This window comes from Parasteatoda tepidariorum, chromosome X2 (genome assembly GCF_043381705.1).
Source record: "Parasteatoda tepidariorum isolate YZ-2023 chromosome X2, CAS_Ptep_4.0, whole genome shotgun sequence".
Lineage (NCBI taxonomy): Eukaryota > Metazoa > Arthropoda > Arachnida > Araneae > Theridiidae > Parasteatoda > Parasteatoda tepidariorum.
In genome coordinates, this window is record NC_092215.1 from 2,676,067 (window position 1) to 2,702,760 (window position 26,694).

The window sequence follows — 26,694 nt, forward strand, 5'->3', positions numbered from 1 at the left end:
CAAATTTAACCTGCATTTTTATATGCAAAGTTTTGTCATTATATTAGAAAGAAAAATACAAACTTTCTTCAGATAAATCACTTAATTAGACAGTAGCATAAAAATCATAGAAAAAAATTAGAATTAATGAAATTAAATTATAATGAACAGAATTCTCAATTATAACTTATTTTTAAATTTGTCCTACTTCTCTGAATTGTTAGTAATGTTTTATTGCTCGTAAAAGGTAGAAAACAGAAGCTGCTTTTAAACAAATAAATAAAATAGACAGTCCTGTGAAAATCCCTGAAAAGTGTTTATGGTAGCTTTTCAGAGAAAATATACAGATTTTACAATCCCTCCAAGAAAAAGAGACCCCCTTTCCTTTCCCTACAGATATCATCAGGTGAAAGGTCCTGGGGGGCATTGGGGGTCATCTACTGTCCTTTGTTGCGTCAGTTTTACAGCATCATAAAACATGGCGACAAGAGAGAGGGGGGTGATTTTTAATCAGTGTTATTACCTCACGTGACCAAAACAAGACCGGTGGTCCTTCAGGGCAATGGGTAGGGGGTGGTAATAGGATGATTGTATAACCGCCCTTTGTGAACATAAGAAAAATCTAAGATTCATTTAAAAAATTCTCAAGCATGTTTTGTCAACAAATATTATGTCTTCATTTATTTTTGTGTGTGCTAACAGAAAATTTCTTATGGATATTATTTAAAATATGAATTTTAAGAAAATATGGATACTTTTATAAGAGGTAATTTTTAAATAATTCTTATGATTGTAGCAATTTTAAATTATTTACTTTTGTATTGCGTATCTGAAAATAGTAAACTCACAAAGTTGTGTGTCCTTAAATAAAATGTTTTTCTATATTTCTTTATATAAAATGTCCTGAACCTAACATTAGATTGATCTTTATCTTTCTTAGAATCTAATCTAAACCTAAACGCAGATAATACAGAAAACATTTGAGAGACGTGTATCATAAAATTTATTCCATTCATTTTGTTTTTTTCATTAATTCGTTTATATAGGAGTACAGAGTCTAATTTTATTTTATAATTATTATTATTATGAGTAATTATTAATGGTGCCTTAATTATCTTGCTATTTTAACGATCATGTTACATTAAATAATAATTACGTAAACAAAATGGAAAAATATTTCTTTACATTAGATAAGATTTAATAAAAATTTTTTATCCCAGTTGTAAAATTTAAAATGGGAAATTAAATTTAAACTCATTTTTTAGTTAAAACATATTTTTTAAGATCTTTTAAATTTCGATATTTGTTAAATAGAATTAAAAAATGTTAAAAGCATTTAAATATAAGATTTTCAAAATATATTGTTTTTTGATTATATATTTAATGTAATTATAAAATCAGTATTTATTATTTGTTTTCGCAAATAATTGTTTCCCATCTGAGGAGAAATTTTTATTTAAATTTTTTTTTCATATAATTTATTTAAGAATTTTTTTAAATACAATATATAATTTCTTTATAGTTTGTATTTTAAAAATGTTTAATGCGATTGTATAATTAGGTTAATGGAATTTTAATAACACTATCATTCAATTCATTTCAATTACAATGACGTCATTACGAAATAATTGTAAAATAATATTGTTTTTCTTCCCATCCCTTTGCTTTTAATGGCAAAAAGGTTCAAAGGGTTTTTGTAACTTATACTGTAAGAATATTGTAAAAATTTTGATTTTTTTTTTCCTTCCCTTGTTTTGTTAAAAATTAAAACAGAATAGGAACGCTTATTTCTCAAGGACCTTTCTAATGTCCATTAAAAAGAAGAAAAAAAAATCAAATTATGCATTAACAACTATTTGGTTCAAAATATCAAATAGAATTTAACTATAATGCTTATAAAATGGTATTTTTAACTCGGAATTATGTATATATTTCACACTAGGAAATGTTTGTTTTGCATGCATAAACTTTGTAGCCACGCATTTTGCCGTCAATTTTGCTTTCAAAATACTTTAAAACATATTATATTCATGAAATGTAATCGTAGTCAACATTTAAGCAATAATTTTCCCCAGAAAAATTAAAATGCAGACATTTTCTAAAATAACTATGATAAAATTAAATATATATTATTGGCCGACAATTTGTTTTTGCCTTATTCGATTATTTTTGTTTGAAAATAATAATTAACATTCTTTATTCAAAATAGCTTTAAATATATGGGTATTATTTTTTTAATACTAACATTTATGAAGAGTTTTCAGAAATATTTAAGAAACACTAATGAAAATTTTTTAAGCAAATGTACAATTAATTATAAAAATGTATTTGTTTGTTTATTAATGATGTGTAAAACAAACTCAAATTGTCTTATAAAATAAAAAACGAAATTTTTTCTCAAATTAAATCAAGAAACACATTCGTATATCGTCACACTATTTAGTTGAACCCTCCTACAAAAAATCTAAACTTATCACGTTTTCCAATTTAAGAATTATAGTGAAATATTTACACTAAAAAATTAGTCTAAAGGAAAATATCGAAATCTAAGAATTCCGGAAAAATCGATAGCCTAGACTTTTCCCGACAATCCCTCTGCAAGGAGCCTCCAGGATTAGGTTAGGTTACTTTTCCAATTTATTCTACATTGTTTTAGTTTATCGTTCATTCATCTTATTACGTCAAATGAAAATCTTGTACACAATGCTAAAATTATTCATTTGAATTGCGCTTATGTAAACAAATGTACAATTTGTGTATTTGCAGGCGGACAACAATGAATGCCAATTTGTATCTTTTAATGTTATAAGCAATATTCAGACTAAAACAGTATAATTCCTCCGTCAAAGATTGAGGGCCATATTCTTCATTTAAATTACACTTATGTAAACAAAATATATATTTTATTTTTGAAAGCAAAAATATGAATGCTGATTTTGTAGCTTTAAATGTATTACGTAATATCCAGATCAAAACAGTATGAGCGTCAACTTTTCTTTTTTATTATCAAAGATAGGTGATAAAATTTTTCATTTGTATTGTGCCTGCGTAAACAAACTACACTCCCCCCTCCAATAAAAAAGAAAAGTTATCTTTATCATGTTTGTAAACCTTATTTTTTTTAATCATTTATAAAAATATGCTAAGAATTTTGAGGTCAATAATTATTGGACCACTTCATTATGATAATTAAAGAAACAAAATTTTTACATTTTGCTTAAGTTATTATCATACTAAAATACATTATTATAAATTATAAAACAGGCATTACTTTAAATAATGTTTACCTGAGTTTTGTTTATTAAAAATTTTCATTTCTTTTTCCTACAGATTATAAACCACATGAATTCTTACTTAGCGCGAAAAAAATAAGAAACATGATAAGTCTAATTATATTAAAAATAGTAATCCGATTGCAAAATATAGGGAAAGCTAAGAAAAAAAAAAACAGAAGCACAAATTAAAAATTAGGCATAATTTTTATTTCGATGCTGCATTATAATCAGAGTCAAGAAAAAAAATGTTTTTTTGCTTTGTTCTGTCATTGATATTAATACTCGTCTAAGCCTGGAAAAAAATTATAAGCTCTTATTTATCAATTTGCTTTTCGTACATTGTTTTTCTTTAGCTTTATAATATTATAATGTATATAATCTAATATTATCTGAAGCACACTAAAATATTCCGGATCAAAATACAGTATTAAGTACTGGAACTTCCATTTTACCGCAATTTTTACAGTAATATTTACTTAATTATAGTGATTCAATTATGTCGCTGTAATTATTACTGTAGAAATTGCGTTATATCAAATTTTTTGTTCCGTAACATGTTCTGATAATAATGGACTTAACGGTAAAAGTACCGGCACATTGAGAGACTGTATTTTTTACCGTTATTTCATCTGGAATTTTTTACAGAGTATAAGCAAACAAATTTCCACGCATTTTATTTATTTATTTTTTACTATTATTTGAAATTTGTTTTGAAAATGATAAGCTCTCTAATCAAAAGTAAATTAATAAAAAAGTAAAACATGCAGTGAAATTATATTTCATGACTTCAAATACAATTGCTTTAAGAATATACACAATCGGTACATGAAGAATATGTTCAGATTCTTAACTTTAAATTATCTGTTTAACTAAAATTGTCTGTTTAGATAATTATCTGTTTAGCTTTATCAAACTATTAAAGGCTATGGCTCATCCAAAAAAAACTTATCGAAAAACTTCACCGCCTAAAGAAAATGATCAACACAGTTATCGCTTAAAATATTTACATCACCCACATTACATTTACCCCAAGATCATCCGTTAAGTGATGACGTAAGTCAACAAACGAAGAATAAGTTTGAGAAAATTACATAAAACTTCCTCAGGAGGAGGGTTCGCGGAAAAAAAAAGAACATTTCAATTTTGTTCGCGTTTTCTCATATTGCGGATATTATCTGGATGGATGTCTGTTTTTGAAAAAAGAAATAAAATATAGGAAGGTAGGAGAAAATATAGGCGTGAGGGTAGGGGAGATATCTTCATCCTCTGTCAGTATCTTTCCCTCGTCCCCTATTGGACAATTCAATCTCATTACCGACATAGATTTTTTTCCTTTTTTTCTCCTAGAAAAAGAGAACAGGAATAGATGTGAAAAGGAGAAATGGGGGTTATGCTAATATTTAAAAAGTTCACCACTCCGGAAAATTTATGTTTGCAGAACTTTTTTTATTATTTGATCTCAGTAACCAATTATATCATTTTATCTGCTTTTTCGAAACATCATTTTGAATGAGTTTTACCAAAAAAAAAAAAAAAAAAATTCGCGAATAAATTTTTATTCTTATATTTATAATTACACACAGGGCGTGAATTTTAAATGTTTACTTTAATTTATTTGGTAAAAATTGACTTTTATCTATACTGAAGAAATTTATTGACGTTGTTTATTGACGGTGCAAAAATACAGAGATAAAAAATAAATTAAGTGAAACCATTTTTTTGTTGCTTTAGTATATAATAATTCAGAAGAGCTGCACTTTAACCACAGTTTGACATTCTTTCTGTCATCAGTACTAAAAATAATATCGAAGTATAAGTTTTATGTTTTCTTTCACTGAGTGTAAAAAATATAAAAAATCTTAAAAGAGTTCTGCATGATTCACGATTAGCAATTAATTTTAGTTTTACGTCAGCTGCTAAACTGATCTGATAGATATTAATTACTATTAATTTTAACTAGAATTTCTGATTTACAATAGAATATTGAATAATCTGAGGTGAAAATTCTTTGTTCGAATTAAATAAAAAAAATTTGAAAAAGGAAAATTAAATATCAAAACTTGATTACGAAATGAAAAAATTATTTTCTCTTATCCGACTACATATTTCACAACAATTATCTGACGTTCATGACTATAGATTAACTATCCCCAGTTACATATGAATAAAGTATTAGGTTTACAATTTGATCAGACTGACCATGGGATGGTTGAGACATTTTTTTAACAATTTGTTTAACGTGAATGTGGATTAATTTCGCTCAAAGTTCCTTCATTTAACATCAAATTCTCCTTAGTACTTAACTCACGAATGTAACTCACCGTTATTTTTTATTTATTTTGCGTTGTATTAAAGGAAAAAAGGACAAAAAAAATATACAATTCAGAAAAAGTCGAGGGTAGTAAAATTCACCTGTAAAGTGGACTTATAACATAGTCATAGGAAATGATGTATTCACCAAATTTACAAATGTAAGAATAAAACTAATTAAAATTGTTGTATCAAACTTGACGAAATTTGTGAGGAAGAACTATTAAGAACGAAAGCGATATTTAATTTTGTGTTTGTTAAAATAATTCTAATTTTTAAAAATATTATAAGTAAAAACTATAGGCATCTACTTATTTATAAGTAGTAATAATTTGTATTGATAATTAGTACTTAATAATACCACAATGACATCCACGTTTAAGAAGTACACTGTTAAAATTTCGTTCCAATATTACGGTAAAATAAGCGACTGTCGTCCGTCTATCTAATTAACCGGAAAGTGGTCAAACTGTTTCTCGGTGTCGTAAAAGAGAGGAAATACCTGTTTCTTTTGTTTTAAGCAGCCTTATCATTTTTGCTTGAATGTCCAGGATCTCAAACTGGGGAGCTCCGGACACTGAAAACTATTTGTTCAAGGGACTCCAACCCACAATCTGTCGGTCATGAGATTGACAGATTGGCTCTCTCGGGTATAATATGTAACCTGTTGCGAGGAACTAAATGACTTCATTAGATGGGCCTACTTGGCTGATACTACAACTTGGCTACTTGACTTGAACAAATTAGACTGATTAGGCAAAATCAGTTATTAAACTGTATTTCTCACAGTTAACAGTATGTAACAATTATAAAAAATAACAACTAAATAAATTTTTATTTTACCCTTTTTTCCTAGAAATTTCTAACAGTGTAGCATACATAAAGCATATCCGATCTATTAATTTAATTTTAATTTATCGAAGTTGGCAAATGACTAACCATGATATCATTTCATGAAGATTAAATTTTAATGTTAATTTATTTGCTTTCAAACCATTAAAATGTCAAAAAATTGAAAGATAATTTAAATTTTGTGTACAGCCCCTCTATCAAAGCAAGTCAGAAGGACTAAAGAAAAGATAGGAAGGCAAGCCTGCATTACAGTGATTGGGAAAGCATTAGGGCACGTTTTAAAAAGGAAAAGCATCCTGAAAGATTTATACTCCCTAACACAAAGTGAAGCCAGTCAGGGCTTAGAATACGGGAGAGGGGAGAAAGAAAAGCCACGGCCGGGGCTTTTCTGTTTATCAAAGAACTTGCTCCGGGGCTACAGACAAGTAGAGGGGAAAGAAAAGTCGAAGAGGGGGAAGTGAATAACAGGAGGGGGCAGTCAAATAAGAGAAAGAAATGGGAAATGGGCGAAATGATTACGAAACTTGCACTTATTTTGTTTTTTAAAGGAAAGGAGAGTTTCCCGAATTTTGTGAGAATTGCCGGACGGCGGAGGAAAACAAGATAAAAAAAAAACGGAAAAACGAAGTAAAAAATTTACTTGAGCTTCTTCCAAAGTGGAGTGTTGGAAAGTTTGTGATTTTGGTCTTTTTTTTTATTCTTTTCCAGCTCTTCAAAGTTTTAAAGAAAGCATAACAGACTAGAATCTTACGATTTAGCACTTATTCTTAGTTGTTTCTTAAAATATATATTCTAATTGCATCACATATTACCAAAAGTCATATTTCAGACAATGAAAAATAAGATTCTAGATACTATATTTACATTTTTTTTTAAAAAAAGAATTAATATACATGAATTAACTAAGATATGAAAATATTTTTAAACGTAACAGAATACTTCTCAAGTTATTAACAATTATCTGTTATTAAAATTACCTTTTCGTTTTAATATTAACCATTTTTTTAAAGGATTTAAGTAATTGAAGGGTAATGAACTAACTCTATATGGTTTTAACAATATTACAGTCTACCTATTATCTTAAATAAAGGTTACTTGCTCATTTTATTAAGTCTTAAGTATGTATCTATAATACTAAAAATAACATTGACTGTTAAAAAAAAGTGTAACGCAACTTTTTTGCACATTTAAGCTATGGTTTTATATTCAAATACAGAAATACTCAATTTATCTTTCTAATCTAAAATCAAGTACTTATTAATAATTACAATTTTAATTTAAGATACGTAGATTTCTAGAGTAATTATATTGAATTTTATAATGAATTATTGTATTGAAATTTTGTATAGTTTACCAATTACGGAAATCTCTAAATAATTATTGCAAAAGCCAGAAAATGTACTCTACAATTTGAGTTGAAAGGAAACACTTCTAAAAGAGGGTTTGCGGGTTGCCTTTGACCCAACCACTCAAAGGGGGCTCAGATTACAAAGTCGTTTGCGGTCCATCTGCAAGAGCCATGGACTTAAACTTTTTTTCAGCACCTTAATGAAAAACGGCTGTCACCCTATCAGGAGCACCCTTCTTAAGCAAGCGGTACTCTTTCAAAATAGATGGAAAGAGTTGCTGTTGAAGCAGAAATAATGCGTTGCCTGTTGTTGAACTAACAGCAGTAATTCTACTGTTATTTCACATCATTTGAGTAGGTGCTAATATATATCCCCTAATTTAATAAATCGTGAAAAACCTGGTTTGAGCAAGTATTTTTTTTCTCCCTATTAACACATTATTTTATGGTCCTTTTAAACAATTTTTTAATTAAACATTTATTTTACATTAATGCTATCATTTTATCATTTCTTTAGTCGAATTTGAATACACAGTAAACTTAGCGCTATTAAGCTGCAATTATGACAATTTTAACAAACATTTAAAAACCTTTTTATATATATGAAGCTCATGTTTCATTCGAACTTCATTGACCTAATACACTATTTCATGTCAAATGACTGAAAAGTTTAATTTGCAAAAAACGGAATCTAGTAAAAATCTCAACAAATATACTAGCAGAAAAATATTCCAAAGTTACATTATAATTTTTATATAATGTAACTTTGGAATAATTTTCTGTTATATCTGCATTATAACTCAAACTACAATTAAATTAATATTTTAATCATTTCTCAACATTTTTTTCTATTGTTGTCAATTTGAACCAAACTGCTACCCGCAGTAAGCGCATTGCAGTTAAGCTGCAACCGTGTGCAACTAAACATATACTTTAAGAGTCATTAATAACCTAAAGCAAAAGATTTTTTTGAATATAAGACCTGCATAACATCTATTTGAACAATATATACATAGTGCACAGGTTAACAGAAAAAGGACGTAAGACAAAAATAATTGATGAAAAATAAACAATTAAGTTTATCGATGGTAAAAGTGAATGTCAATAAATAAACAATGGCTTATTCCAACAAGTTTGTAATTACAACGTCATTTTATATTGATGTTTTGCCTAATTTGAAACGATCACTCAAAGCTGGGTGTCTCAACACGAAATTATAGGAGCTACTTAGACACTGGATGTGTATAAGGTCTAAATGAAAATGTGACATAAGTTATAATAAATTGTTTGATTAAAGGTAAATAAAAAAAAAACCTGGTAAAAATAAATATTAAGTTTGTCATAGGTTAAGCTAATTAGAATGTCCGGTAATACACTGAAAGTAAACAAAGGCTCATTGCAACAAGTTTATAATTCTAACGCCATTTTTAATGAATGTTATAATTTTAGACTTTCTTTTGTCAAATTTGAAACAGACAAACTATTGCGCGTGCAATTTTAGTTGCAAATTACAATTTTAAAGTGTATAACAACAAAGTCCTTACTCCTTATCAACTCCTAAACAAACACTTTAAATATTTATGCACTTTTAGAAATTTCACTAAAAAAATTGATTAATAACAATTTTACCATATTAAAACAAAACAGTCAAATACTCATAAATAAAATGGTATTCAAACTGTTAACCGAGAGAAAAACCGGGCATTAACTGCTTTTACCTAATACGGTTAAACAACCAGAATTTTTTCCGCACCAACTAAGCCCACTTTTTGAAACCACTTAGTACCTTGTAGCTGGGTACATATTATAACCGAGAGGGCTAAGGTTCGTGTCCCAGCGTTGCGCAGCAGCAGTATTTCCCCCATTGTCTTCAAAACGTAGAGAGTTGCCATAATCCTTGTATTCCCCAATTTGTGTCCTGCACTCTCTAATGGCCATTACTTAACGAAGAGCCTAACTCCGATGTCCAGATGAATTTCTTTCTTACAGTTTTGAAACCATGCTATTTGTAAACGGTGAAAAACAGTACAGCTTTGTATTCATTGCTTTATAACCATACTACTAGTAGAAAACGGTTTCAAAACAATAAAGGTAAAGAATGATCTTTACCGTTAATTGGATGGACAGACTGTTTTTGGTCATTTTACCCTAATTGTAGAATGAAAATTCTAATAGTGCTCTTCAAAAAATAAAATAATTTGGTTCGACAAAGACTATAACAAGCCTGTTCGACTTTGCTCGATAACTGTGAATTAGTGGAAATTTTTCATATAAAGAAGAAAATACTCCAGTCTACAATCCATATAAGAAAAAAAAAGCATCTAAGCACACATTCTTTAGACAAAAAGTTTAGCCATTAATGCGACAGTAATCACTCACGTAAGTAGATTTGCACTTCGTGCAATGAATAGTAACATTTACGAATTGCCTCATTCGTTATTAATAGGCTAACATTTTCTTTCCGATTTCTTACATTACTTTTTCCTATTTATTTCTTCTTCCTCAGTGACTAGTAGGAATTGACCTTTAGAATGATAGAGACGTGCTTACGGGGAAAAAAAACTCCCGTTCCCATTTTTATTTAACTCACTTTCCCCTTTCGCTACCGAAAACACAAAATCCCCAAATTGAAAACTACCCAAAGCATTGAATAGACGAAATGGTGTGGGGGTGTACCTTGGCACAACCCGCACAAACTCACCCTTTTTTTTTCTCCTTTTTATTTCCTCTGGAGGATTTAAAATTTAAAACAAATTTCAGGAGGGAAATTTTGCAAACAATAAATCTGATTCTTAGCAGGTTCCAACTCTAAATAGGAATGGTAGAGAAAGAAAAAATCAGGAATGAAACTAAAATAAAAAAAGAACGATAAAAAAAAAAATATCGGAAGAGTCTGAGTCTGTTTATAACCAAAAGGGGCTTTCTCCGACTCCTCTTCCCCCTACTGGGGCTTTTCCTTCCCAGCTGAATCTGGATTAATTCATGAGCTACGGGGTTTGGGAATCCCACCCTCCCTTTAGGAAAAGAGGAGGGCACCGGGCGAGGCCCACCTATAAATCAAGTAAGTTGGCATGTTTGGATGTAATGTTCCCAAAGGAGAAAATGCACGCCTGCTCTGACGAATAGCCTAGAATGCAAAGGGCAGGGAAAACCCAAGAAAAGCAAAGGATTGTTAGAAACTGGAAAAGATAAACTGAAAGGATTTGGAAAACTGCGTCACCCCGATATGGAAATTTTGCTTAACACCCTAAAAGAGTCATACGAAATAAGTGATCTAGATAAAGTAGTGGAATAAATGTTTGGGTGGAATTTTTCGGAAAAGTTTTGTTTTGAATCAAGGATCTGAATAGATATTTTTTTTTTATTATTATTGAAAGAGCTTTTTTTAATATATTGTAAATAAGTATCAATACTTGTAAAATAATGAATATTTTGTTTTTCATCAAGTACACTTATTAAACGTGCATCGTTAAGTAAATGAAATAAAATAAATCCGTTTGGCTTTTAGATCTGAATTTACTTTATGTCATCTGAAATTTCACGCCATTTTTGACATTTGTGGCGTTTTTAATCATTATTGCAACACTTTTTTCATTATTATATCATTGATACAAATCAGTACTTAGCAAAACAATTTATAATCATTTATGTATTTAAGTTTGAATAAAACTAAAAATGCAACATAAAAATAATAAATTAACAAAAAATAATAAAAATTTCAGTAAAAGTTAGCTTTAAAAGTTTTGTTTCAAATTATGGATCAGTAAAGATTGTTCTGTGAGAATTTTTAACAATAACTGAAGTTTCATGCAAGGTTTTTTTTTAAATTTTATTATTATTATCACGTGAGACTTATATTTTGAATAATACAAAGAGGAGCTAAGTCTTGCAAAATAAGTAATTATTTTTTTATTTAAGTACGTATAACAAAATATGCTAATTATATTCAAATAAAATACTACTGTCATGTGGTCTAAAGCGGATTAGGAGATTCGCTAAAGAATCGTAATAAACGGTATGATGGAATAATATATTATTATAACAACATTATTATAGCCAAAAGTATATATATAAAAAACTCTTTCATTACAACAACGGAAAACAAGTCTCTAAAAATGATGTCGAATATTTTGCTAATTAAATGTTCCAAGGTCTAAACATTCAAAAATGTTTTTTAACGCTGATGTATTTTTCACCTACACTTTGAATAAATTTTTTATATTAATTTAATNTAGATAGATAGATATATATATATAGCATATAAAATAATAAAAAATAATAGGCACACTATTTCTACACCTCCAGAATTGTTTGAAAATGTAAAAAATATCAGAAAATAATCGTGAACATCGAAAATTTTGATGCCCTTATAAGTTATTCAAAGCTATTTTCATGTAGTACTACTCACGTAGAACGATATAAAATTCTCAACACAAGAAAATAAATTTGAAAATCAAAACTTATGACAAAAACGTATTATAAATACAAATTTCTAAAAAATTCAAACACAAAATCCCAACTTCCTCAGAAACTACTAAATCAAATTTGTTCGTCTAGATTATATCTTTATTTATTTATTGCTAAATTCCTAATTAAGTTTTGGCTTTCAGAGCTATTTTCCTGTTATAATTTGCATGTGGTACGATGCAAAATTCTAAACACAAGAAATAAATTTAAAAATCGAAATTTATGACAAAAACTTATTTGAATATTTATCACGGATCAAAAGTCTCACTATTATAAAAACAAATTTGCAAAAAAATTAGAAACAAACTCCCTAATACCTTAGAAACTACTAAATAAAATTTATTCGCCTAGATTATATTTTTACCAATTTATTGCTTAGTTCGTAATTAAATTTTGATATTCAAAGCCATTTTTACATGTTATAATTCGTATGTAGTACGATACAGGATATAAATTTGAAACTCGAAACTTATGACGAAAACTTATTTGAATATTTATCACAGACAAAACGTCTCGTTATTATAAATACAAATTTCTAAAACAAAATTCCAACTTCCTTGGAAATTACTAAATCAAATTTTTTCGTCTAGTTTATATCTCACAAAACAACATATTCAAAAATTTTTTTCCAAGATAAGTATTTTTCGCAAGAGTAATTCGTGTAACAATAGAGACATAGCTTACATGGCAATTTTAGTCACGGGATAAAGCGGTAAACGGAAAAAGAATTTTCACCGGAAAGTTTGATGAAACTCATAGATGACATACAGTAGGCAACACAGATGTCTCCCAACCCTCGTAACTCCATATGAATCTCCCGTTCCAGTTTTGTCCCTTTTCAACGCTGTAATCTATGATAGTTGTTAATGTGTTTTATGTTGCCAGACGCCATAAAAGAGAACAATCAGTTTACAAGATGGCGGAGACGGGAAGTTTCTCAAAACAACCGTAGGGGGGCGTGACAGTCGATATCTAGCATCTTCATCCCATGTCATCCACTTCCTCCTTTATTTTTCTCCTTTTCTAAATGCTGAACTGAATGGAGTGTTTCCACAAAAATTCTCATAAGTTTTGAGACTACATAAATAGTAAAGAGAGGTTTTCCTGCTCGTGTAACCATATAAGAAGAGAAAATATATAATTTTAAGCGCTCGTCTATAAAAACGACTGTTTTCTGTTTACTTAAAGACGCCTTAATAAATAAAGCCAGGATGTTTTATAATTTTTTATGAACATGACATTTTGCGATTGATCAAGTTTATATATCGTCTGTATTACACATTTGATCACCTTTTCAAAAAATAATTTTAAATTTTGAAAGAAATATTTTAATACAAACATTTAAATTGTTAAAAACAAATCAATATAATTTTTTGTGTTTTATTCAAAAGTTTAAAGTATTGACTTTCCTAAAATAATTTAGACAAATTAATTCTTTAAATTGTTTAATAATCACTTCAAATTTTTAAATACATAATTATATTTCTCTTGCCAATTATTTCTTCCATGAAAACATATTTCAAAAATACCTTCCCTTCCCTTAAAATAGTAGATGTACCTAAAAGAACTATTTATTAGTTTAGAGAGTCTTAAGGAAAAGAAAACGGAGAAAACACTTCTGGTAAAATTACCGTGGTTAATGACATTTCTGGTAAGAGAAAAAAATCTGATAAATAAAACTCGGAATTTAAACATTCATTTGGTAATTTTCTATTGATACGGCAACGGCTTTCCGAAATTCTCGATTTCAAATTAATAGTTCTTATTACCGCACATTTCGTAAAAAATGAAAAACTTAAAAGTAAATTTAATGTAATAAATAGTATTTGTACCATGATCTAAGTTACGAAACTTGCGAAATTTTAGCACATATTATAAAATCTTATTTTATTGCTTACTTCACCATAACCATTACCAAAGGGTTTCGGTATGAATTAGCTTGCTTTTTGATGTTCCCGTTGAGCCAGAAGCACGGTAAATTTTACCATATTCTAGTAGTTCAGACCCTGCTATTGTTTTTCAGGTTATATTAAATTTTACTATGCTTTATTCATTCTTTCTAGTTAAGTTAATTATTTATTTTATATATATAGTTCTTAAGAGAATGCATTAGCCGCAGAATTTAGCCAGACATATATGACATATGTGTGGCTGTATAACCAAAATATACAAAATTTCTCTTATATCACAGTAGCTTGTATTTACCTGCTTAGCTATAAACATCGTTATACGGAAGAAATAGGAAATAGACGACCAGATAAGTTATAACGGTACCATTTTATCAAATTAATATAGAAATCAATTTTCATAGCAAACCAAATATATGGGAATGCTTAGAGCTTAAGAATTCTTTAAAAAGTGAATGAAGTAATTTTATTGAATGAAATATAGATAAGTATAAGTGGCAAACAAGTGGATAGGGCAGCCTTCGGTTAGTTTCTTTGCGTAGGCATCTAAGGCCTTTTCCCATTCATCATGTAGAAGAGGATGCATACTTAGAAACTGGTTACATTAAGGGGAGAAGTTCAAATTGGAGCAGTGAGAAAAATGACACTTTGTCATCGTGCTCCAAAAAGATGAACTGTGGGTGTGGAAAAACGTGGCAGCAAGAGGAGTTGAGAATGATCAACAATTAAGTAGCCCGCTGTACTTAAGTTTGAAGTCTCGCTGTTTGTATGATAAGCAATTGGCATCACCAGACTCCGCGACTAATTTAACCCGAAGGAACCTATCGGCCGGCAGTAGAGTTCGCAAGAGCCCTACGTGCGATAAACGCTTCAACCAAACGGGTTCAAACGCAAATGGCCGACATTACATTTGAGCAAACGGACCTAAATGCTACTACCGAGAGGTTGATGCAAAATCACGTTCTTTATACTTTTTGTACGATCCCTTAAATCGGAGGAGAAGAAAAGGGAAAAATTCTGAGTGAGAGGGAAAAAAATAAAGATAGGGAATTTTACTGAAATAAGAGTCAGCAAAAAAAAAAAAAAAAACCCCGCGGGACATGAAAANAAAAAAAAAAAAAAAAAACTCCGCGGGACATGAAAAGGGATTGTGCATGGTGTATCGACGGCATGGTGTAACGGGCAATTTGATCGCAAACTCATTAGGAGTTAAGAGAAAAGCAACTATTTGTAACAGAAACTATTTAATAGCCTTAGAAAGTTTTTATTTTGTTGTTCTTTTACTTGCATTAAATAATTTTGAATTTTATTTGATCTCTTGAATATATTTAAAAAGCATTATCTGAATTATAAATAAAGAAAAATAATTATCAATCCTTTAATTTATTATTATTATTTCGCATTTATCTCTGGGATAACTTTTGATTCATTTTAATTATTTATTCTTATAAAATTTTTTTCAAACGATCAGATTAAGTCATACGTTTCCTTCAAAAAAAAAAAAAAGTAATAATAATTATTATTATTATTAGAAGCAAATAAATAAAAACAAAACATTAAAAAAATAAACAAAAAACATGGATCATACAAAAAATTAATTTTTAAGTCATAGCTTAGCTTTGAGAGCATTTTTTTAAGGAGAGAATGTAAACGACAAAGGCATAATTGCAACTATAATAATATAGTTTTGTGCATATCTTTTTGATAAAAATATAGAATTTAAAGTTCTCCTTTTTACTTAGGTCCCTTTAATTTTTTTGAATATTAATAACAAAAATAAATAACTATCACATGCTCAAAAATGCGTTTTAACGCCGAAGTCGGGTATTACAAAAATAAAATGCACTTTTTCATTATTATTAAATCTTCATGAGAATACCTTTACTGACATATAGACAACCACATAAGACTTCATAAATGTCAGCTATCATTTGAGAAGTTAATAGTTATGCTGTATTATGCAATCAAGAAAAGCCGATTTTAAGAAAATAACGACTCTATGATGTCATAATTCTACAATCATTCTAAACAGAAAATCTATATAATGACGAAACGTCATGAATTTGATGAAATCATACTGAGGTGTTTAATTCATTGATTCAATTTGAACTAAGTTTTAAAAATATGGTACAACACGTTCTAAAATTACTAATAATGCACTGAGAAAAAAAGTATAGTCGAAACAACCAAGATTTTGTGAAAATTGCCGTGCTGCTTCTATGGGAAGATAAAAAAAAAACTCTTTTTACCTACAGATTTGGCCATAATTTTCGTAGAATTAACAGTAAAATATTAATTTATAATGTGTGATAAAATTTGGTAATTTTATAGCAATTTTTTACAAAATGGCATAGAAATAATTTATTTGGATAAATTAACTTCTCAGCTTTTTATTTTTTGCTAAATGTGTGGTATAGAAACTTATAAATTTTGCAAACCGGTAAAGCGTTACCATACCATATAAGCGGAAAAATTCACTAATTTCAAATATATATATATATATATATATATATATATACACACACACANTTTTTTTTAACCAGAGAAGTCATTACCGTACAAGACGGTAATTTTAGCTGAATTTTTTTCTTCGTCGGTATAAGTTCAAAAAACATGAAAGTCAAAAATAAAATATTTGGTGGAATTAACTAGCGCATTTTATCCTACATCCAGAAGTTTACAAACTATAATTCAATTAAAACGACTACCCAGAACAGAATATTAAAATTGCTCCGATTATTATCATTAAAAATCCTCGATTATTATCCTTTTCAAACACTTCCTGATCTTTTAAACTTAGTTCCAAAGTTCTATTGATTCAATTTCTTCAAAAGATCATCAACAGGTAATGTTTTCATAATTGAATTTAGTAAAGAATAAAAGAAGAAATCCCAAAGGCACTAAAAATTTAGTTGTTTACTGTCTTTTAAGTCAGAGCACACTTTGATGCGGGCCTAAGCGTATTGACCTAGGCAGTAGAGTAGGGTGCATGCATGCCTTGCTTTCCAGAGGAGTCGGCAGCTGGAAATTGATTGGCGGTCACGTGAGCCTGGTCAATGCGTACTTTTGTGACTGGGAGAAGAGCTTCATAAATCTATGCAGACCCCCCGCGCCTGAAAGGAGCGCATGTAGCCAATGAAATTATAGCTTGAGAGCCCCATTTTCCGACTTTGGGGGTTATGCCCAAAGTGACATATTACGAAGTATTGCGAGTCAGAATTTATGAATTCAAAAAATAAAAAAGAATGTTCAACCAATGTAATCAGTAATTATTTAACTTGATAAATATTACTATACAATTTAAACACCCTGAGATTAATTTGAGTATGACAGAATAAATAATAAGCTTATTAACATAAGTCAACAAAACCCTCTTCAAAAAGAATGCCTAGAATAACGGCTTTAAAATAAAATGTAAACAACATAATATAAAAATGTGCTGATACTCAGGGAAATTAATTGTTCAAGAGGAAATTAATTGCTCAACTTAAAATTGGGATGCAAAAAAAATTTTACATTGAATGTTTACATATTGGGAAGCACTACATATTTTAATATTATAATTATTGTGTTTATTAATTCAACTAAAAAGGAATTAATGAATACATTTAAAATAATCAAGAAGATAAAAAATTCAAATAAAACTATTCGTAAGAATTCATTTATTATTCTATTTACATAGTAAAAATTACCTGTACGTCATGTTTAAACAGTCTGCAGATCAACTAAATATTAATCTATACATTTTAATATTATAATTACTGATTTTAGTAATCTAAATAATCACTGGGAATTGATGAATACATTAAAATTAATCAGGAAAATAGATTTCTTGTTAAACGTTTATGCCACAATTTATATTTCTTTTCCCAAGACAATTATGACATTGTTTTGTTTAACCCTTTGACGCAAAATTTTTATTAAACATATTTTTCTCACTTTTTTCATTATTTTAATAATTTATGGTTATGAAATACATACCGGTGTCATTTTTCTGTATTAAAAGTAAAATCTTCTAAGAACGGCTCACAAATTTTTTAAATTTACAGATATTTAAATGTAAGAGAAACAGTAATTCATCATTGAAATTTCTTTAATTTACAAAATCAGTATTGATAAATTTTTGAATATGAATGAAAAACAAAAAATTTCAAACTAGTTGTTTTGGACAATTTTTCAAATTTGCACTCATTTGAAGTTATAAGAAAATTAGCTATTCATCATTAAAATTACAAAATCAATTATAGATAATTTTCTCGATATTTCCAAAGGAGATTAATGAATGAATTTAAATTTATCCGGAGGATAAAATATTCAGAGAAGACAATTGTGAGACATTTATTTGCCCATTAATTACAGGACGCTTTAGATATAAATATCCCCTGTTTGCCATTAACATAATCCGCAGATCAATAAAAATATTTATGAATAATAGGGAAAGGCAAGGGAAAACAAAACATATGCATCACTTCATTCCTGACGAAAATACATTAATTTACGAAATTTATATTTCATAATTAAAAAAAATACTCTTAAAAAAAAGAGTTATCTATAATGTCCAAATTTTTGCATCCTTGAAGTTTCACATTCTATATTACCGAGCAAGAAACAGTTTTTGTCAAGTTACTATGGTTTATTCAAATTAACATTATTATTAAGTTAGCACATAAGTTGATAATATTACGACGAATATATAGTTCTACCTTAATTGTAGGTGTTATCGTACTGCTAATCTATGATTTCTCATTTAGTGTAAAAGTTTTGAGAGTATAATATTGAGATTTTATTCTATGTGCGAAAATTCTTTGAAAGTTAAAATATAGGCTTTAATAGCGAGTTAAAATAAGAGAGACCATTTTAGAGGCTAAAATGCTGCCTAAAGATAAAAATATTATAAATAAAATAGCTCTTTGAATCCTTCTCAACTATGTACATTACAATAGCTGAAAATGTCTTTCTTGCCTACTGTTTTAATCAAATGTGTGTAACTAGTAGAATCTCAGCTGGCTAGCAACTAACAAGAGAGCATATATACTCTATAATTCTTCCTCACAATAGCCGAAAACTTCCACTTTATTAATAATATATGTTATCTCAACTCGATTGAGACTCGACTCATGCATCTAGTATGATACAGGCAGTCTCAATCCGAGATCATAAATAAGAAAGATGCAATCTGTCGTACCTAAATGTCCTGCAATAGACAAATTTGGAGAAAAAAATTAGGAAGAACCAGCTCAGGAATCAACCATGTCGTTTAACCAGGTTAAAAAATTGTAATTTTAGCTGTGTTTCCCTGTAAAAAATTCTGAATCCCACTTCGGTAAAAAATACCGGCACTTTTTACAGTATGATTACCCAAGGAAAATAATGTTCTTCTTAATTTTATAAGTAAGATACCTTCTTAAAGTTTGATTTTTGCAATTTTTATTTACTCCATTTATGTATCACCAAAACTTTTATCATTGTTCAGAATTTTTTTTTTTTTCTAATTCAATATACTAAAATATTTTAATGCACTTCTGGCTGTTTATTCTAAATCTTTCTAACACTGTAAAAATTCTGGTATAAAGCACTGACTCTCATATGATTTTTCCGTAAAATCTATTTTACCATAAAATCCATTTTCATCATAAATTATACCGTAATGTTTCCTGTAATAATTAGTGTAAAATCAAGGAATCACTCAATGAAATAAATATTACAGTAAAAATTACGGTATAATATTTTACTGCAAAAATGGATTTTACAGATGATGCACCCAAAGTGTCGGTACTTTATACCGTAATGCGATCCTAAATGTTTAGCATTGTAAGAAAGTTTAAGAATAAACTGCCGGAAGTGCGCTAAAATGTGAGAAAAAAAACTATAAACAAACTATGAACAACGACAAGTGTTTTAGTTATATAGAGATATGGAAAATAAAAACGGCGTAGCAATTTTCCAAGCGACATACTTCTAGATACATTAAAAAATATGTATATAAAATTTGAAGTCTTAAAAAAATTCAGTATAATTTTACACACATAAGAAAATAGAAATGTTTTTTTAAATTCCGATCTTCAATCAATAATTTAAGACAAGAGAATAATCCCTTGGGCCTAAAGAAGCCAGTCTTTTCAAACCCCTCGCCGTGATTTGTTGGGACCTATTTATCTTTTTCGAAGAATTAAGACCGGCAATTAATGAGAAAATAAATTACGACATGAATCAATGTGACAAGTTGCCCGACTACCCTATGGCACAAGGAAAAGTATTAGATGCTATGGATAATTATTTTCCGAAGCAAAGAGAAAAGTTTATTCGCAGTTGAATTAATGATTAGATTTAAGTTAAACAAATCGAGTATTCCGCGCAAGGACTGATATTTATGAGAAGGTTTATAATTATTTCGGAAACGAATTCTTGAAAAGTTAGATGAGCAGAAATTTAGAGCGTGAAGGGGTATTGCTTTCCATTGCTAAGAACAATAAGCGGTTAATCAGTTTTATAAGAAACAATAAATCGTTAAAGAGTTTTAGAGACGTCATTGGTCGTAATTCAAATTGATTTCAATTTGCATTTACAGTTTAATTGTTTTTCTCGTTCATTTAGGATCCTTAATTTGTTTAAATTAATTGATATGGCTGCATACAAAAACTAATATTGAAAGTATTCCAACAATGCTCTTTTAAATGGAGTTAGTTTAGCTTAAATGGCAAGCTTAATAACATTAATGCCGTTTTACGAATCTAATAAATAGTGTTGTTTCATTGAAAATGTTACAGATAATCATTTCTATTATTGTATGTAAAATACTAAATTTATAATCTTTGACTACTAAATTTTTAGTCATACTTAATAACTTATTTTCAGGCCAGGTTAATTTCCTTGAAACTTTCAGAGTAAAGTTAATATTTAGGAAGTTTTCAAATCGCAATTAATTTTTTTAATTCTCAGGAAGTTTTCTGGCTATACATTTATGAAAGATTATTTCGGATTATTTCTGATTATTTCGGAAAGGAATTCTTGAAAAGTTAAGATGTGGTGAAATTTAGAGTGTGAGAATATAACATAGGAGCCTTCCATTGCTAAGAAACAATAAGCGGTTAATCAGTTTTAGTTTTCAAGAAACAATATTTTAGAAAAAGTTTTAGAGACGTCATTGGCTGTGAATTCTCAGCCAGTTACAGTTTGCTTTTCTCTTTCATTTAGGAAGCTTCATTTATTTTAATTAATTGATATGGCTGCATACAAAAACTAATATTGAAAATTTCAAAACAATGCTCTTTTAAATGGAATTAGTTTGTCCTTAATGGCAAGCTTAATAACTTAATAGATAGTTTTGTAATACATAATAAAGTATTAATAATAGATAGTGTTGTTTCATTAAAAATGTAATAGAAACTCTTTTTTATTATTTTATGAAAAATTCTAAATTTATAATCAAACTTGTTTTCCAATTTTTAAGTCAAATTTAGTATCTTATTTTTATGTAAGGTTAATTTCTACGAAGTTAATCGAAAAAAGTAATGAAGGTTTCGATCTGAATAAATTTCTAAAATGTTTTCAGTCAAAGTTAATTTCAATGAAGTCTTCTGACATTATTAGTTTCGTGGAAAGCATACAAAAACCATAATATTAGTTTTGTGGCAAATGGTATGCGTAATGAAGATATCAGTTTTGAGTTCCCACATATCTATTGATTTACTTAGTTGTTGCTTCAAAATTTTAGTCAAAATGCATTTCTAATTTTTGAGACAAAAAATTTTTTTTATTAAGTTTTCCATCAAAACAATAATGTTAATTTTTATATTCAAAACTGAAAAAATCTGTACCCAAAAGATGCAATCTGTATCAATGGTTACAGATTTTATTTCTTAACAGAAAAAAATGTGTCTTTTGACAGATTACGATGTAGTTTAACAGTAAATTTCTGTAGTTTTAGAGAACAGAAAATTTCCTGTAAGAAAATTATGCAATTAGAATAATTATGTTTTTTAATAGAAATTTTTTACAGTGTTGTCCTACTTTATTGCAAATAGCAATACAAACATACCATTCGTTCTTTAAATCTAATAAGTTTTAGCAAATTTAATAATGACATCCATTGTTGAATTGGGGAAACACTATTTAGTGGGAAAAAATAAGAATATGCAACACGATGAAATTGGTTTGTTAATATAATTAAAACGAAATGAAAAAAAAAACTTAATTCATTATTACTATAAAAGTAGCTATTACAGAAAAGTTAAAAATACCAATTTTAGCGAAACTTAAACATAACCCAAATGCTTACTGACGTGCATTTTAGCACGATCCATATCTGTAAGAAGAATTTAATATCCACATCTTTAACTTTTCAATATTTCCAAACAATCGCGCATTTTCATAAGTTCTAACAAAACATTTGTAGAGGGGGTTGTACAGGAAGAAAAAAATTCTTATAAAAGTACCGTAGTATTTTATTGACATCTCTGATTTCTTAAAGGAAAAAAAAATTCTGATAAATAAACCCAAAATATGCGGTATTTAAGCCACGTAGTTGCTAATTTTTCCTTTCATATGGCAACGGTTTTCCAAAAATTCTGGTTTTCAAAATTATAGTTCTTATTACGAAACCGAAAAAATTTTATCACATTATATTCTTTAATTTTATCACATGTTATAAAATCCTATATTAGCGTTATTTTTACCAAAACGGTTCGGTAAAACAATAACGGTTCTGGTAAAACATTACCAAAACGGTTTGTTAAAACAATGCCAAAACGGTTAGGAAAAACATTATTTTCTCAGTGTAAGGGACAGGTTTCTGTTCAATGGCAACTTAAAACCAGCAAAACGCATCAAGAAAATTGATCAATTTTAAAATTAAACGAATAAAACTTTCTAAGAAAACAACATTCACTTTATCGAATGAAATCTATTCTCTAGATTAAAAACTATTCAAGTTTGAAAAAGAACTTGGCAACAACTCCATTCATTTAAAATTAACTGCATAAAAGTGAATCTGAAGTAATCAGATTTAGACTCCGGCGTCGATGCAAAGAATCGATACCGAAAATAGGGATTAGTTTATCAATGGTATCTAGATTCAACTCTTAGCAGTCATTGCTGCAACTATTTTCCCAAAGCGAACCGAATTTAATTAAGTTGACTTAAGTGCCAAATCGTTTCTAGATTAAACCTAATCTTTAGGAGTGGACATTACAGACGAGTTGGCTAGCATTAAGGTAATAAAACTTCTGTTGATGTGAATCTCAAATGGTTTAAGGAACTTTGCCTGACCTGCGATTTCATAGTCAAATAAACACATTTAGCAGCAAGAATAGTCGTTTCTAAAGTTTTGCTTTAAATATTTTCCCTTTAAAGAAGCTTTCTTGTCTATTAAAAGAGTTTAGAAGTAGTGTTTTAAAGGTGACAAGATGAAATTAAAGTAAACGAGTCTGGGCTTAGGCCATCTTAACAAATGGCAGTTAAGATGGCTTCCAATGCAAACACCATTGATTATAATTTTCTCTTTTTCTTCCTTTTAGAAGAATGAATTCTTCCTTTTAGAAGAATGAATTATCCTCTATATTTTTCAATGGGTTGAGAGTTTTGAAAGTCTTTTAAATTACATTCGGAAGTAGCTTTAATCGTTTCGGGTGCTCTTAAAATGGAAGGAGAAGATTTTATATTGATAGAGGGAGTGAAATCTTCAACATCTTAAGGAATTGAAAAAGTATCCCAAAAATTCTTAAATGCGAAATAAAAATAATTTTAAATTAAAATGAAAAAAACAGAATTGAATAAATAAAAAAAAAAACATTCTCCCAACAGCCCGTTGCGGGCCACTGGAGTCATGGAGATCAAGGCTCCACAATTTCATGACCAATGGTATGATTGTGACAATGTGGTCAAAACTGGGCATATGCCGCCTTTACTTCCCAGACTATCTGGTACCCATCGATCTCAAGCTGGGTGGAAATTAAGTCGCTACAGGGAATTGAAACCTAATTTTTCACAATGATAGTTTAGTGCCTTTACCACAGTGCCCATCACGGCTCAACTAGATATTAAATTTTTAATATTATTTAAAACCACACCTCATTTAAAAATGATTCAATATTTTGTCAATAATCAACTTCCTATTTTCCTTTAATCTCGGAATGCCAAAAGCAAAATCAACAACTTGGAGTGTTTTTTCGTTTAGTGAGAGAAGAGAAGGTACTACATTGTAAAAAATGGATAGGCAAATTTCATGTAACTTTATTCGTTTTTGATGAAGCCGTTTCCTGGTACATGCTCCGAGCGAATATATCATCAAAATGACGAAATAACAATCGTCACGTCTTCAAGGAAGCGAATTTCGTCTAAAGAAAATAAACATTTACTCATTCTAGTTTCGATTGTCTGGCCTTCATTCTAATTTCGTCATTCCAGTTTAAAGCAATGATTCTCAAAATTTACGAAATACAGTTCAAGGATTGCTGAATCGTCAAAAGTGAGCGTTTTATTGTCGGTGAGCATTCTATTATCTGAGAGTGTGAAGATATAGAAGGAAATTGACTTGATATTTTCATTTGTCATGCTAACAGAAAAATTACTTATTAGTTTCTCGAACATGAAATAAAAATTTTGAAAAATTTAAACTCCACTTATAAAATTTTTTTCTAAATCATTTAAGAACCAAACGTCCTTTAAGAACGGTTGAATATTCCAATGATAAACTCTCAATTTTGAGTTATTCTCGGTAAAATATTACGTAATTAGATATTATTTTTGTGAACAATAAAATTATATACAGAACTTAAGATTCCCAAACGACCAATTTGAAGTAAAATAATTTTCTTTATATTATTTTATATTGTATTTTTTCAATCATTCTCATTTCTCTCTCTGATTTTCTCCACTTTCATTTTCTAATTATTTATGGAAAGACAAAATCAAAATAAAATACGGCTGTTTAACGCTGTAAAATGATTTCCTTTATATCATTAAAGGGTAATTTTTCGTATGATTTATTTAATGCTTTTCTTTCAATTATAATTTACAGAAATCGAATTTTTATCTTTCAGCCATGTTCAAAAATCGCACATCGTTAAAATATCGTTGAAGATACATTCAGTTATCAGTTAACATATTTTAATTATTCCAGTCAATTATATTACTTTCAGATACTGTAAAATTTTTCTTACGCTTCGCATTGCTATTATTATTAACTAAAATATCATATTACTTTAAATATTAAATGCTAAAATGTAGAAATATGCATTGCAATGTGTATTATGCATTTTGAGACCAACTATATGACAACAAATATAAGTTTTTGTTTTATAAATAGAATTTTCTTGTCAATAAAAAAATCAGCAAAAAAGTTTATATACAAGTTTTATTCGAACTGTTTAGATAAAACAGAGGACAACTAAATAACCAAATGTGATAACGGAGAAAAATTTATTAGGAAATACAAACTATACTTTGGTATTTCGTGATAGCTTTGTTTTCAAAATTTGGAACTTGAATATATGTAAAACATCATTATTAATATAAAAATTAATAAATAAACCAGCTATATTTTTTGCAAGTAAGTGATTTTCTTCTGACCAACCATTAATAATAATCACTAGCTTTCAGTTTCAAACTTTTTTTTTCCCATGAAAAACTTTAAACCACTAGAATGTTAAACTTAGCGAAAATTTCTGAAGGAAAAAAAAATTCACACAAAAAGGCTTGATTTAAAAAAAAAATGTATAAGTTGAATAGGATATTTGTCATACCTCAAAGTACACAAACAAAAAAATAGAAGTCTGAAAAGCGTAATAAATACTCTAAAAACGGTAAAAAAATTTCCAACTGTAAGAAGGGGAAAAAAACCAGTTAGAAAGACTCAAACGTAAAAAGAACGTTTCGGTTTGGTGTTTTTAATGGTTTCCAACCTTTATCGAGATTTTATGATGAGAAATAATTCTTGCGAGAAGCTCAAGAGCAAAAAGAAAGAGGGTGAGTCAATCTTTCTCGCAAGTAAAGTGTGTTTGATAATGAACTATCTAGTTGCAAATAAAAGTCTACGTTTCATAGGTTCGCTAGAGAAATAAATGGCGAGAAGGAACGCTTCATGCTACATAGATCTGCGGCCCGTTATTTTATTCCCGCCATGCTTCGGAGGATGGAGATTAAAACACAGGATGATGCCCTCATCGACGCTTTAGGGACCGTGCATATGTCGAAATTAAGATCATTTGAAGCTCCTTCAATTTTTTTTCCTTCTAAAAAGTATTATTTCAATTTACAAATCATAATTTTTTCCTTTAAAGGATTTGCGATTTGTCCTATTTTCGTTTCGAGAAAAAGTTGGACAAAAAGATAAGATATTCAGTATAAAACTATACAGGATATCCCACGATTTTTGGGACAAACTTTAAGAGGAGATAGAGGACATCACAAGGATAGAGGACATCACAAGGATTTAGATTTGCATACCATGGATTTAGATTAGCAACCCATGGCAAGATATGTCTTCGTTCGCCACTAGGTGGCGTTATTCACAAGATGGATTGGAAGTGGTGGAGCGGTTCCTTGGCCATCACACTCT

General features: G+C 28.8%; 2 long non-coding RNA genes across 5 annotated transcripts in view; one reads left to right on the forward strand and one right to left on the reverse strand.

Moving 5' to 3' along the window:
- LOC107447500 (uncharacterized) overlaps positions 1-26,694 on the reverse strand; it is a 93,817-nt gene that overhangs the window by 24,738 nt on the left and 42,385 nt on the right. The window lies entirely within an intron of this gene.
- The window catches only part of LOC107447501 (uncharacterized), an 82,443-nt gene continuing 56,064 nt past the window's right edge, over positions 316-26,694 (forward strand). For 3 of the 4 annotated variants that reach the window (XR_011638315.1, XR_001584534.3, XR_006224769.2), the window contains exon 1: positions 316-745. This is a non-coding gene — a long non-coding RNA (uncharacterized lncRNA). The remainder of the gene's footprint in view (positions 746-26,694) is intronic. The other variant, XR_011638316.1, reaches the window with a different exon arrangement.